This window comes from Crocodylus porosus, unplaced genomic scaffold, assembly GCF_001723895.1.
Source record: "Crocodylus porosus isolate Cpor-Errol unplaced genomic scaffold, CroPor_comp1, whole genome shotgun sequence".
Taxonomy (NCBI): domain Eukaryota; kingdom Metazoa; phylum Chordata; order Crocodylia; family Crocodylidae; genus Crocodylus; species Crocodylus porosus.
Window position 1 is genome coordinate 119,926,176 of NW_017728906.1, and position 11,264 is coordinate 119,937,439.

Genomic DNA, 11,264 nt, shown 5'->3' on the forward strand with positions numbered 1-11,264 from the left:
ATCCAATGCTTTTGTGACCTGATCATAAAAGGCAATCAGGTTGGTCTGACATGACCTGCCCCTAATGAAACCATGCTGGTTGCCCTTAAGCGTCATCTCGCAGATGTGCTCCATGATGATCTTCTCAAAGAGTTTCCCTAGGACTGAGGTAAGACTGATGGGCCTATATCAGATCAAACAGTTACTTTTTTCAGTGTAGACAATTTTTTTTCATTGGTCATTGAGGTCTTTTCTTCTTCAGTAAACTGAAGGTTCTCTGCCTCAGTTTTCAGATTAATACCATGATTGATCATTCAAATTTTCCAGATTAGTGTCCTGTGAACTTAATACCAGATTTATACGTGTGTATTTGTGTATACACACACACAAACACACACACACATATTATGGTAGCAAATACAGGCTACAATAAAGGAAAAAATGGCCCTTTTATGCTAGGTAACCATGCTAGCCACCATATGGAGATAATATTATGCAGGTGATAAACCTGCTCCAGAATATTTGTAGTCAGGACCTTGAATCTGCTGCATGCTCTGTATTGGTAGAGCACTAGATTTTTTTACATCAATAAATTTCTCTGGTGCAGACATCAACTTGAATTAATTCAAATGGACATCGAATTTGTAGAATTTGCAAGAATGATGTTGCCTACATGTAAGTTAATGAATCAAGTGAATAAAACAGACAGCGAGTTCTGAAAAATATTGTGGTAACAGTAAAATAAGTACAAATGTGCATACTCTTTGTTCTCTACCTACCTAACAATTTTCGAATGTCACTGTTTTCTGGTGTTGCCGCTGAAGTCAGATTAAGGGGGCATTGGAAGTGGAAGAAAAGTAATAGGTTATACAGGTGAGAATTTAAACTTCCTCAGGTTCTGATAATAGCGAAGTCTGCACAAGAGCAACCTTCCTGAATCACAATTTATTTTCTTAATAGAGAAGTAGTAAAGGGAATTAAATCAAAGTTGTAAAGGTTTTTAGCACCTTAACATGCCATAGAAGAATAAGCTGGCTTTCCTAATGATAAGAAAATATCTTTATGATGACATAAAAATTCCAAAAAGCAATTGTGGCATGTGTAATACAGGAGAAAGAGAGAAGGCAGCTGCAAAATACTTTAGCATTCTGTACTTGACTTCCCCACTTTAGAGTGTCTGTTCTAAGTGAATATTTAGTGGTGCAGCTGGCATTGTTTCTGATTGAAGGACTCCACTTATTGCACTGAGTGCCTTGCTTTCCTGGAAATGTATCTCAAAGCTTCCTACTCAATTTATCCATCACCCAAGTGCACACTGCTTTTTTCTTTTTCCTTTCTTAAGGAGAACAAAAGTGTTACTAAAACAGAGTTTAGGGCAGCCTACATCTTATCCTGACAACATGTAACAGAAAGAAAAACTAAGTAAATTTACAGCTCTCTGCAGAAGTTATTAAATAAAGTAACATCCATAGTGCAAATAGTAGAGGAACATGGACTAACCTAACCCATACACAACACACCAAATTTGTCTATATTATTTTGACTACATAAGAACAAAAATGTCCTGACATTTAACTCTTTAGTCTATACTCTTAGTGACCCAAAGGTTTACTGCACTGATAGGGATAGTTGTAGTGACCTAACTAAGCCTTTACATTTCTAATACCCTTTTGAAGTACTTAAGCAAAAAGGATAAAAAAATACTTAAAACAGCAACTTCTACTTATCTTGTCTATAGAAATGTGTCTTGTAAGCAGAAACCATGTAGTGTGATTTTAGTTACTACAACTTATGCCCCTTATGTAAAAATCTACCTTACTTGTATTATAAAACTACCTGCATTTGCAGGTACTGGGGACACAGATAAAGAACAATTAGTACTTGTGAAACTTCCATATGATGTGTAACACATGAATGGTAGCAGCTAATGATTTTGATGAAAGTTGGTAAAGAGACAGTGGGTGCATCTAGATGTGCATATTAATGCACCATAATGTTTAAATATGCACCTGGGGTCACAGAACATTGAGGCAGGCCCGAGCAGCCCTGGCTGTCAGAGGGCCTGGGGAGAGGGCAGTCAGATAGGGCCCAGGGCTGCTCTTTCTGGCTCAATGTGCTGCAGGGGTCTGGCTGGGGCATCAGGGTGCTTCAGTGAGTGACTAAGCAGCAGGCCGCCCCCAGGATGAAGAACTTTTGTGCCTCAGCCAGCTAGGGCAACATCTACAAGTGCACTGCTGCAGAGTAAATTAGTCTACTCTGGCCTAGTAGGTAGACATGAAATGTTTACTGTGCAGATAATTAGTCTATTGTGCAGTAAAAGTCTCACATAGATAAGCCCAGTATGGACTAATTCCTGTTTCATCTTAATTCACTTAAGTGGTGCTTATGGGCATGTGTAGATGAAACAGGGACCCTCAATTGAAGCAGTGAGATTTTAAAAACACTGCTTTGATTTAGGGCCCTTTAAACCCCCATGTCATGCACACACCCGAACTTACCTGTCTCTCCAGGAGTGGGGAGGAGAGGGCGAGCTGCTGGCAGGTGGAGCTGTCCCTGGGCTGCTGATGGGGAGGGGGGAGATGGTGCTTCCTTCCATGGCAGCAGTGCCCTTCCCCCCAGGTGGTACCTTCCTGCAGGCACCCAGCTCGCATGGTCCCAGAGGGCACCATAGCCATGGAGGGAAGCACCGGGCCCCTGTGCAGCTCAAGCAGGCAGGCAGGCTCCATGGGGGAAAAAAAAAAGATCATTGTAGGTCTGCCCTGTTGTCTTATCCACCTATAAGTTTATCAGGGGTGACCACCAGGATCTAGGGGAATGTTTGTTCACCAGAGCGCCCCAAGGGATGACAAGGTTGAACAGTCATAAACTCCTGCAAGACCATTTCAGGCTGGACATAAGGAAGAATTTCTTTACTGTCCGAGCCCCCAAGGTCTGGAACAGCCTGCCAGCGGAGGTGGTTCAAGCACCTACATTGAATGCCTTCAAGAGCAAATTGGATACTTATCTTGCTGGGATCCTGTGACCCCAGCTGACTTCCTGCCCTTTGGGCGGGGGGCTGGACTCAATGATCTTCCAAGGTCCCTTCCAGCCCTAATGTCTATGAAATCTGTGAAATCAGTTAACCTCCGCTGTTACTCCCACCATTTTGTTAACAAGACAGGAGAAGGAGATATTCAGAGAAAACTAGAAAAAAGCATCTATATTGCTTCTGGTCCAGAAGCTAGCATTTACAGAGCTAAGTGAGGAATCAATTAATGTCACTGAATATTTTCCTTTGTATGTTTGTTTCTCTTTTTGTTGCCTTAGGCATCTAGTCCAATCATGGGGTCATGGTAAAGAAAGAGCTGAGATCTATTACTCTGCTGCAATACATTATCTTTTAAGGTCTTGCCCTTCCCTTTCTGACCCTGTTCAACTTGCTTTTATTTGGTGCTTTGGTACAGGAGCAATTCCTTTTTACTGGTAATAGAAGTCACCAGTGCAAATTCACATACTGATGGAAGATTAGACTCACCAATTAATCAAAAAGCAAAATATAAAGAGACAACAGTTTAACCTTGCTTGCCTTTCTTTAATACATTTCTGAATTTTCTTCACTAGAGAATTAATTTTAGTTTCTGCCAGGAAGAAAACAAGGTTTTCCTTTCTGGCAAAAATGAAATATCAGTTATGACTAGTCCCCATACTATATAGCCTGATGTTTCCTAGTGTGGAATTCAAACCAGAAATCCATTAGTTAACCTCAGTAGATCAGTGCTCTACTTGGTACAACACTAATAAATGCTGCATTCTGTCAGAGCCAAAAGATAGCAATGACAAACGTGTGTTTTGCCTTAGGCTAAGATCAGAATACAAATAATTCAGAAATCCTATTGTCATTTTCTTGTATTGCTGATTTTCTTTCTGCTGGCCAGGTTTGTGGGTGTAATGTCAACAGTCAGTTTAAAAAGCAACAGCATAACAATAGAAATCTTTTTTCGTGTATATGTAGGAGGAATTTATAATGCACTTTTTGGGAAGGAGTTATTTCACTTTAAAGTTCAAAACAGAAGGAAGACGAACAATAAAATACTGGAATTAGAGCCAGCTTTTTTATCACTACTAACGAACTCAGTAAATCAGAACTCTCCTCCATAATCTGTTTAAAACTATTTCTTTTTTCAATCATCCACTTCAGTACTCCTTTTGTAATTCCCTTGCAAAGAATATAAGATAGTCACTTAGGGCATTTATAGATGCGCTGTGGGAGGCAGGGTGTGTGTGCTTTAATTAGCACCCAGAGCATCACATGTGTCAGCACCTCCACACTAAAAAATGGTGGTAGGGCACTTTGAACTAAAGCTTTTTGAACAATCTTTAGTTTAAAGCACCACACACAGGGGCAATATGTAGGGGGTGCATGTGCACCCCGTGAGAGTGCCAGTGCACCCCCTGCCAGGGCATGCTCCCTGTTTAGCTGGTGGCAGGGGGCAGGCAGGAGCACCAGTGCCCCCCCTGTGAGTGCTGGATGGGGAGTGGGCTGTCAGCAAAAGCAGCCGCGATGCTTCCAGAAGTGGCCACGGTACTTTTGGAAGGAGCTCACTTTCATGGTGAGTGAGATTGGCCATGGGAGAGCCCTGCTCCCCGGTCAGTGGGATTGGCCACCAGGGGATCCCCCTTCCTGGTTGCTGACTCAAAAGGCACCAGGCACCCATGACCCCACCACCAATTTTCAGTGGGAGGATGCTGATATACATGATGCTGAAGTCTGCTGGATCACAGTAATTAGCATGCTCCAGCAGACTTGATTAATTGAGTCTGCTCTGATGCACTGTAATTACAGCACATCGTGCAGCCTCCCTCCATATGTATAGGAGCCCATAGAGTGCATCCTTTAAAATTGTTTCCCTATAAGTCTTTTGGGAGAATAGTTTTAACTATGATTCCTTCACAAAATCCCACAACACTTAAGTGACCAAGAGACCATTTCTTTCAGTAAAGTTATGGATCTTCAGTTCATGGCAATAATCTTGTAATTAGTATGAATGGTCACTATTAAATATTATTTAACAATCTGTGGTCCTTATCCACTCAGGGACCTCTCTCCTGTACCAAACCTCCAGGTGGGGTGAGGAAACCAGCATGAGTCAGGATCAAGGGGCATTTATACACCTACCTTTTTGTCTCATAACATGCCAGAGATCTGCTGTTTTGGAGTAGACTTGATTAATCAAGTCTGCTCCGCACGCTAACTGATGTGAAATGCACTGTGCCATGCGCAGTTGTATAAAAGGCAAAATGCACATCAGCACACAGAAAATGATGGTGGTGCACTTTTGATCTAAAACACCTCCAATTGTGTTTCAGGTCAAAAGTGCGCGACCACCATTTTCTCAGTGCTAACATGCATTTTGCCATTTATACAACTACATGTGATACAGTGCTAGGCACTTTTCAAAATGCCCGGTGCTGCGGCACTTCCTTGGTCTTTTATTTTTTAGGTGCTGCCAGGATCAAGTTGAAAGCTTCACAGCCCTAGAGGGTCCCCGACCCAGAACCTCACCAAAGTCATTTCAAGTTTCTTGTACTACGGGGGCTTGGACTAACAATCAGCAAGCTTTCTATGTTATAGAAATATATTTTAAATTTAATAACACAGAGATTCAATGTATAATAAGTGTCCCTTGTGTCAAGACCCCAGGCTTATCAAATTGTACTGCATCTCAAGACATAGGAACTAAAGCTTCATTGTCAATATTGATGCATTTCAGTCCAAAAGTTCAGTAGTGTTTATGTTCACATTGATTTAGTAGATATTAATTAGGCTCTTAAATCCCTGTGAGGGTCTGGGCCTTGAACTATTAAACATTCTGTAGATCAGAATTGTTCCAGGTATGAACAGTTGGGTAATCTAGATAGAGTTCTCTACAATCTGTTCTGATGAGTTTTCCACCTAAAGGCACCTTAACGCTGTGATTGTCCAGTCCCTATTAAAAAAAAAAAAAAAAATCAATCACTTGATGTTGACTCCCCAGCCAGCTACAGCCCCATCTCCAACCTTCTTTTTTGGGAAATGTCATTGACTGTGTAGTCACCTGACAGCTCTAGGTGCACCAAAACACTATCAAGTCCGTAGACTTCTGTCAGTCATTCTGGTTTTCATTCTGGATATAGTATAGATAGCATGTTTGTGGCCTTGGTTGATGATCTTTTCCTGGAGATCAACAGAGAATTGTACCTTGTTGATTGTATTATATCTTTCAGGGGCCTTGGATACAGCTAACCATGAAGTATTTACAGTACTCTTGTGTGACCTGGTGAATATGTAAAGGGAAGCTCTTTCCTTGTAGCACAGTCCTAAAGGGTGGTGAAGAGCAACTGGTCATTGACCTCCTGAGACCCTGATTGTGATGTTCTCCAAGGTTCCATTTTATTGCCCCTCCTGTTCAATGTATATCAGTGACCACTAAGTGAGATTCTGATACTTATGACAGACACACTATCTCTCCTGTTTGTCTGACCCAGGCTCCACAGTCTCAGTTTTTACCCGGTGCATGGGTATAGTTAGGGAGTGAATGTGGGTGAACCAACTGAAGTTGACAGATGGAGGTGATAGTGGCTGACAGACTTAATGACTTTGGAGGGGTATAGGGACATATACCTATGAAGTTCAACCTTGCCTTGTTCCCTTGTTTGCAGCATTGGTTTCTGTATTCTCAGGTTGCAGCAAAGTCTTGGAGCTAGGAAACTTTCACTATTTCCATCTAGTGTGAAGGCTGACACTCTGACCACCATAATCGAGGCTTTCATATCCTTGAGGTTGGACTAAGACAATGTGCTGTATGTAGGGCTGCCTTTGGGATCTGCTCAAATAATTCAGTTGCTTCCCTTTTGACAGGGATATGTTGGCAGGAACACCTTACTCCAATGCTCTAGAATTGCCAAAGTAGGTTAAAGTGTGCAATTTTAGATGCTGGTTTTGACTGATGAAGCCCTAAATGGCCTGAGGGATCACTAAGGTTAATCAAGAACAATGTAATACCAGACTTAACTGATTTGGGTCAAACTGGTTGGTGAAACTTCTGTTCCAGACCTCTTGCTGGTTCAAATTAAATCACAGGATGTGGCCAGTGGCCAGTGGGGTTCCCCAGGGCTTGGTCCTTGGGACCACACTATTTAACATCTTCATCAGCAATTTGGACAATGGGGTGAAAAGCACCTTGTTCAAATTCGCATATGACACTAAGATGTGGACAGAAGTGGGCACACTGGAGGAGAGGGACAGGCTGCAATTAGATCTGGACAGGTTACAGGGGTGAGCAGATGAGAACAGGATGGGTTTCAATACTGAAAAGTGCAAGGTACTGCACCTGGGGAGGAAGAACCAGCAGCATACCTATAGGCTGGGGAACTCAGGAAGTGATGAGCAACCCTGCAGAGTCCTGCTGCTGTGATGCTGGACCACAAATCCCATAGAACCTGGGGCATCAGGAACAGAAAGTGCCAGAGAGCCATGCTATAGCATTAGACTAACCTGCAAAGACGGAATTGACTTAGCCTCAGGCTTTTTGACTGTCTGTACTTAACCTGTACGGATCATCCCCAACTACCTTTCAACATTGAAGCAAAGGCCCCTAAGATCTGCTTAGATATAATCTACAACCCTATCAGCTCATCATCCAACAATACTAGGACAGATGGTGTTTTCCTTCTCCACTGTACTGTTTTTTGAGCTAATAGCACTGTGTTCCCTGCTCCTAAAGGTTGATTTATACATTAGATAAATCAAGATTGTTGATAACATTGCTCAAGAAGCTATTCTTTTATTTTAAAAAAATCTAACTAAAAACATCGCTATAAAAAAGGAAACTGAACTCAGTTAAAAGAAACAGTCACACTTCTGGAGTTTTGACCAAACACAAACTGTTGGAGATATTTTGAGAATATAGAAACCATCATTTGAAAGTACCCTTCTTTGATCCAGGTTCATTAGTTCAGGCTATGTCCAAAATATGAAGACAATATCCTTAAAAACAGTTTCCTATACATCTGGTATTTTGCATACAGTGCCTCAACTGAGCTGTGAGAAAATTCCTTGTACTCAGCCTGGTATCTTTTAAGGAGTTCCAGGTGCAAAATGATCTCTGGCAATAGATGAAAGAAGAGATAGTGATATGGCAACACTTGTCTGAACAGCTGTCTGAGCAGCATGCAGTAATATAATATTTTCATGCAAGCTTCAACCAAGCCTTTAGGGACACCAGCTTGCACCTGACACCTTCAGTGTGGTCTCATACAAGGATGATGTACATCACTCTACAGATGTTTGATTATGAACGATACTGATACAGAGACAATACTGGTACAGCCAGGATTTGCCACTTATTTGACTACTGATTAAAAAAACCACATTTTTTTCTATAATTTGTCAGCATGTGCAGGCAGATGGCAAGGTGGCATTGTTATTGGCAAATGGCAGGCAACTGATGCTATAGAGTAAATGACAAACCAAAGACTTAGAAAGAGAAAATCAGTTTATGTGATTTGGGTTCTGTTGATATGAGAGATTGCATTTCTATTCATATATTGGCAGATGAGGTCAACTTAGACCCTCAAGCCAACTGTCCCCTTGTCATATGCTATTTATATATGCATGGACTCAACGTGCTGTATACTGTACGGAATCTCTCATACATAAGCAAATTGTTGCATACAGGATGCTTGTGCTTACTTTCTGAAACAACTGAGATGAGACCCTGACTTTCCAGGTCCTACATGAACATATAACATCTCCAGGGACATATCCAGAGGAAGTTGAGTGGTGCAGATGCACCCTCTTTTAAGTCAATGATGCCACAAAACCAGCAGCTGGGGACTTTATTAAAGTCCCTGAACTGGATAAGAATTGTCCCACACCTTCCTTCCCCTCCTTGCTCAGCAGCAACTACCCATCTTTTCCTTCTCCCCTGCTTTGCCCATATTGTTGCTATCTCCAGTTGCTCCAGAAACAGGGGTTGGGATAGGGGCAAGGATTGGGGCAGAGGAGACTCCAGAGGCAGTCTTGCTCACTCCAGTCTGCCTCAACAGCAGTGGTGGGGTTCCCCTCTCCTGTATGGTCCCTCCAGGTATTCTCTGCCAGACTGGAAGAAGGAGTGGAGGAACAGAACCTGCCCACTGCTACCACCACCAGTACCACTGCTGCCTCTGGCTGAGCCTGGATCTATATTCAGCCCAGCTAGAGTGGAGCGGGAGCACCCCTGGAGTCTCCACTTCCCTGCCTTTTGGCCAGCTAGGAACAGGGAGTCAGGAGCAGGTAGGAGAGAGGGGAAATGGGAGGGGTCATGCTGCTGAGCAGAGGAGAAGGGAAGGGAAAATTCCTAATTGAGGAACTTAAAAAAAAAGACCTGACTTCTGCTCCTGTGGTGGGGTCCAGGGGAGACTGACTGGCAGAGTGGGGTGCAGCCACTTGTACAATACTAGTCACTGCTGCTGTACCCCTATATACCTCTAAATCCTACTATGTTGCTGTCCTCCCAAAAATAGAGCTTCCTATCTGTGCAAGAGAAACAACTAGTTCCACCCTTCTGAAACACCTACTGTATAAAGATAACCTGCAAAATACCAGTATACTAAATTAAAACACATTCTTGGTGGGGAATCATATATATTATAGTATCTAGTCCTCTTCTTTTATTTCCTGTCTTCTCTTTTCTCCTAACATCTAAGAACATTCTCATGCCATTCATTTTTACAAACAGCTGTTGGACTGTTTTGTGGAATATTCTAAGGACTGAAAACATGCCAGATGGCATGCATAGGTAGCAGAGCTGCCAAACAGTGCATAAAAAGAACATAATTTTGCACTCTCCCTTTCCAGAGGGTCCTATTAAATATGAAAAAAGTTGAAATTAGGAAAAGATAGCATAATAATCTCTGGTGATATCACTCTGGGTAAGAAGATGATTATGGACCAAAATTTGAATAGTCCATGTGCTAAATTATACACACGTACTTATGAAAACAGCTGAGCTTTTTGAATGTAAAGTTTACTTCATTTAGAAAAAGGCATGGATATGGATCCGTAAGTCTGGGTTCGTGGATATGTGAAGTAGGTAGGCAGATTATGCAGAACACTTTTCAAAATCTCACAGAACTTTCCTAATAGACACTTGATTTTGATATATTTGATCTGAAGCATCTTTCACAAAAAGAAGCAGCCCCAAAACACACATTGTTTTGAGTGTTTATTGTATTGTTTAATATCTTTAGAGAGGGAGCATTCTAAACTCTCCTTGGGGATGTGTACTGGGAATATTCTTTCTGTCTTGCATATGTGAAGATGTGCAAACTCTACTGGAGCTCCCTGACAGCCAGACATAATACTACAATAAGCAAAGAAGACTAGATTCCTGTGCAGAGGGCTCAATTTCCTGTAGCAATATGATGATCACCAGGGATTCTGGCTTTCTCTGATTAAAGAAAAATCCCCATTTTGGGGATTAAAAAAAAGTAACTCAAAATCCACATTTTTCCGTGACTAAAATGAAATGCCATTAATATATAGATAGATATAGTGGCGTTTCATTTTAATCATGGAAAAATGTGGATTTTAGGTTACTTTTTTTACATCCAAAAATTGGGATTTTGTTTATGTTTTTTGTTTTTTAGAGAAACCCATGATCCCTTTTTATAACATAGAGCCCTACACTGGTATAATCCAGTATTTAATTGTCCCAGGAAAATTGGAAAGGTATCCAGAAGTATTTCAGGATAATCATTTGCTCAAGGCTGTTTCCACTTATATAGTGAAACGGCATTGTAATAGGGCCTATTTTAAGCATCTGAATTGGGATATCTGGTTGTTTAAAAAGTGGTTAGGTAACTATGGCCTGGGTTTGAAAACTTCTCTGTGATATAAGAATCCTTGTGCTGAACTGTTCCACTCCTAGCTAGCTCTTATTGGAGGTTGGACCAGATGCCCCTAAAGCCCCCCTTCTAGCTCTGTGATTCTATAACATTAGTGTACAAAATTAGTGTAAATTATTCCACTGTTAATGTTTTATGTGTTCAGACCCTAAGAAAAGCATGAAAATACGAACTGAGTATAACAGCAGTCTGCCTGAGTCTGAAGAAAACACTGAACAATAACATTAGGAGGTGCTAAATTATTTCACAGATTTCATAGACATCAGGGCTGGAAGGGACCTCAGGAGATCATCGAGTCCAGCCCTCTGCCTAAAGGGCAGGAAGTCAGCTGGGGTCATAGGATCCCAGCAAGATAAGCATCCAATTTACTCTTGAAGGTG